Source organism: Chenopodium quinoa, unplaced genomic scaffold, assembly GCF_001683475.1.
Source record: "Chenopodium quinoa cultivar QQ74 unplaced genomic scaffold, ASM168347v1, whole genome shotgun sequence".
NCBI classification, from domain to species: domain Eukaryota; kingdom Viridiplantae; phylum Streptophyta; class Magnoliopsida; order Caryophyllales; family Amaranthaceae; genus Chenopodium; species Chenopodium quinoa.
Genome location: NW_018743649.1, coordinates 228,942 through 233,702, shown reverse-complemented (window position 1 = coordinate 233,702; position 4,761 = coordinate 228,942).

Genomic DNA, 4,761 nt, shown 5'->3' with positions numbered 1-4,761 from the left:
AATATATGCTGGTTTGTGCCTTTTTTCTATAGTTAGAGGCATTTGCTCGATTTCCGTAGGAATCCTAACCATTGAGGCTAGTCTTGCCAGGGCATCAGCAAATTGATTTTCTTCTCTGGGTAGATATGTGTATTCTACCTTCTCTAACTGATTAGTAAGGGTTTCCAAATAGGTTTGGTAAGGGGCTAGACTTTCGCTCCTTACTTTCTACCTTTTGGAGATTTGATTGATGATTAATGAAGAGTCCCCGAATATCCGTAACTTCTTTACTCCCAATGCCAAAGCTGTTTCAAGGCCTACCACGCATGCTTCGTATTCATCAGCGTTGTTGGTAAAGTCAAAATCAAGCTTTATGGAGATTGGAACATGCTCTTCTTTAGGTGATACTAGCAATACTCCAACGCCACATCCCTTTTGGTTTGAGGCTTCGTCGAAGTACAAGGTCCAAGTATCATCTTCAGTGACCATTAAGTCTTCATCTGGAAACTCATTGTCGTGCATTGGCGTCGAGTCTTCTATTGGAAAGTCCGCTAGAAAATCTGACACCACAGATCCTTTGATAGCTTTTTGTGGCATGAACCTTACATAAAACTGAGCTAAATTGACTATCCATCTCGATATGCGCCCATTGAGTGTAGATTTCTCGAATAGATACTTGAGTGGATCTAATTGGGAGACTACGAAGACTGTATGCACGAGCATGTAATGTCTTAACTTGGTTGTGGCCCACACCAAGGCGAGGCACAATTTCTCAAGTGGTGTATAGCGTGCTTCATATTCAAGCATTTTCTTGCTTAGATAGTAGATTGCATTTTCTTTGCCTTCTACTTCTTGTGCTAGCATAGCTCTCATTGTCTCTTTGGTAACTGTTAAATACAACCTAAGAGGTATTCTCGGAAGTGTTGGTGCTTATACGGGAGGATTTGCGAGATAGGCTTTGATATTTTCAAAGGCTTTTTGACAGTCGTCATCCCATATTACTAGTACATTCTTCTTAAGCTTTTTAAAGATTGGTTCACATATTGTCATCAATTTTGATATGAACCTGCTTATGTATTGCAACCGGCCAATAAATCCTCGAATCTGCTTCTCGATTTTAGGCGGTGGCATTGACATGATTGCTTTGATCTTGGTTGGGTCTATCTCTATTCCCCTAGACTTATGACATAACCCAAAAGCTTGCCTTAGTTGACTCCAAAAGCACACTTAGATGGGTTCAACCTCATATTGTATTTTCTTAGCCTTCAGAAAAATTTTCTTAAGGCTACTTGATGGCCTGGGCGATCTTTTGACTTTACAATCATGTCGTCCACATTTACTTCGACTTCTTTATACATCATGTCATGGAGTAAGGCAGTCGCCTGCACGTTGGTAAGTAGCACCCGCGTTTTCTCCATGTCTTCTTCTGCCATGAGAATTTGATTATAGCCTGCGTATCCATCCATGAACGAGAGAAGTGCGTGATTTGCTGTGTAATCCACCAGAATATCGATGTGTGGTAAAGGGAAGTCGTCCTTTGGACTTGCCTTATTTAGATCTCGATAGTCGACACACATTCTTACCCTTCCATCCTTTTTCGGAACTGGGACGACGTTGGAGACCCATTTGGGGTATTTGGATACCTTGATGAAACCTGCAGTTATTTGTTTTTGAACTTCCTCTTTTATTTTAAGAGCTACGTCGGGTTTCATTCGACGTAACTTTTGTTTTACAGGTTTCATTCCCGAAATTAGTGGTATAGTGTGTTGAGCTATTTCTCTATTAATGCCTGGCATATCTTCGTATGACCAAGAAAATACATCGATGAATTCTTTAAGCAAGTTAATTATATCAGTTCTTTCTTGTTCATTAAGTGTTAGTCCGATTTTAACTTCTCTTTTATTGGTTGAATCATTTGAGATATCAACTGTCTCAGTTTCTTCAATTATCGGTGTCTTCTTTTCAAGTGTTTCCATTGCTTTAATAAGTTCTTTGTCTTTTTCATTGTTAGTTAAGCAATGCTCGTCATCTCGGGTTAAAGCAGAACACAAGGAGTAAGGATAATAAGTCATATTATTATACTCTGAGATCATTACATCAAAGAGTGATAAGTCCTTAGGGACTTGATCACTAACTATTAGGAGAAGGAATAGAAGGAGGAGGTGCTACAACTAAAGACCTAGATGACTCTATAGGGAGAGACTCTAACTCTGACTCTGACTCAAATGACTCTTCGAACATCGGTCCTTGCCCTGTCATGATGGAGATCTTCCTTCCACTTGGAGTAGTCACCTTGACGGTCTTGCGCCACCCTTGTAGTGATCCTTCTGCTGGAGTGGTAAGCTTCGAGGGATCGAAGCTTTCGCTTTATAGGACTGTCTAAATGAGCGAGAAGTTATCCCCTTTGTATGTCGGCTCATCCTTTTCTCGCCCAAATAATAATCCCATGACATTAAAGTCAAAGCATGGGGGTGCTTTCTCCTTATGAACAGGAGTTGGGATTTCGTCTGTGAAATAGCAATCTAAGAAAATTTCGAATCCCGGTTGCCTTATGCCATTTACGACAAATGGTTCGGGAAGTCCTCTCCTTCTTTTATGAATTGCCCATTAAGGTTAAGAGGGTACTGATCCATTGGGATTGCTTTCTTTTGAATGCGAGCGTCCCTACGTGCCTTCGACTTTTCCTGGGCTCGCTTGAGATGTTTCTAAGTCGGTTCGAAACCAAGTCCGAAAGTGTCTAATTTAGGGAGGTCAGGTGATTCCAGCGGTTTTGCTATTCCTTTCTTCTTTCCTAGGGTCATCCCAGGAAAATGTCCTTGCTTCTTCAGAATAGCATTCACGATCATGTTGGAATGGGGGTCGTGGCAGAAAGGGGTCCTTTCATCCTCCTGGATTAAGGAGACCACTTCATTAAAGCCCCACAAATCTTCATCGTCTTCATCGTGCTCCACATTAATTATTGGATTCTCTATAGACTTAATTCTCATAGGCGAAGCGTCGATGGTAATAGGAATTCCTCCAACTATAGCTTTTACTTGTTGGTGGAGAGATTAAGGGACGGACTTTAGGTCATGAAGCCAAGGGCGTCCCAACAATAGATTGAATGAAGCTTTAATATCTACTACTTGGAAAGTAGTAGTGTGTTCTATCGCTCCCGCCGTTACATTCATGGTAATTTTACCAAGAGCTTGACGACGAGTGTTGTCATAAGCTCTTATTCCTTGCGTTGACGAGGTTAAGTCTTCATCCCTTGTGCCTAACATCCTCGCAGTTCTAAGTGGACATACATTAATGGCTGATCCATTGTCTACAAGAGTCATAGGGACGTTCATTCTCTTGCAAACCACTGTGAGGTTTAATGCCTTATAGTGTTTTTCACCTTCTGGGGGCAAATCCTTGTCGGAAAAGGTGATCAAGTTGATGGGACTAGGGAGATCACTCGTGAGGAAATTAGCTAACCCCTCAGGATTGGTGTCAGAATCTATCCCTGTTTTATCCGAGGCATTCATTACGACTAACCTATGTTCTCGAGATGTTGCCAAAAGTTTCCATACGTTCATTTCAACTTTGGTTTTCTTGAACTGTTTGACGATGTCATTATCTTCTATGATAGGTGTAGACACCTAAAAATGTCTCCCCAAAACCAAACCCGATGATAAATAACCTTTCACCGCCACTATTGGTCGGGTTTAGTATTTAATCTCGAGAGTGCTTAAAAACTCGTATTTTATTAAATTCATATTTTTGAACAGTCCATGGATTAGTCTTGATGTTTGGTAAAAGCATAGTTTTAATTTCAGCCCAACTTATTCTAGCCCAAACCTTTTTTTATTTTATTATTTTTGGCCCAAACCTTTTATTTATTTTTATTTAATTATTTTCTTATTTTAGCCCGAATAATAAAATTCAGAAAAAAGCCCGAAATTATCAATCGACACTTTAAAAGCCGAAAGAAATTAGGGTTAAAAATGAATTTAGACAGAAAATGGACTGAAAAATTCCCGCGCCATGGCAGACTGCCACCGTATCACGGGAATGCTTCCCGTCTGACGGTAGGACTTCCCGTGACACGGGAGGTCTGCCGTGACACGGGACGTTCCGTGTCCTTTCCGCGTAAACCCTTAACGCGTTTTTCATCCCGTTTTCTGAAAATTTCCCGCGTCACTCCAAACTGTACCGTGTCACGGGAAAGTGTACCGTCTGATGGTGGAGCTTCCCGTGTCACGGTACAGTCTGACCGTGTCACGGGATTTTTTTTAGGGTTTTTATCATTTTAGGGTTCTGTGTGCTCCCTCAGCACATTTTCCCTATAAATACCCCCTCATTTTTGATGAACGGGGCACCGAGTAATTCTATTATTTTATTTTCTCTCTTCTATGCTTTAGCCTAAACACTAGCCTACACTTTTCACTTCAAAATTCCTTCTTCAAGCACTCAAAGGAGTCCATATTTTACTCGAGGTTCTGTCCTTAAACCAAGGCGTGAAAGGTAGAACTGTTTGAGGGTTTGGCCCCAAAATCAACCTTATTTTATTTTATTTAATCATCATTTTATTATTTCCTTGAAGTTACTAACTCGTTTATTGTTTTGTAGTTGCAAACAAACAGAATCAAAGTAAGGATCATGTTCCTTTTATTATTATTTTTCTAACGATTTTATGTTGTTGGAATTGTGATTAATTGGTTTTAATATTAATGTTTATTCTATTATTTTTTTTATTGATGACCATATTTCATGTTTAAAGGGAATATGTAATTGAAAATCACGCCTAATAAGATAATT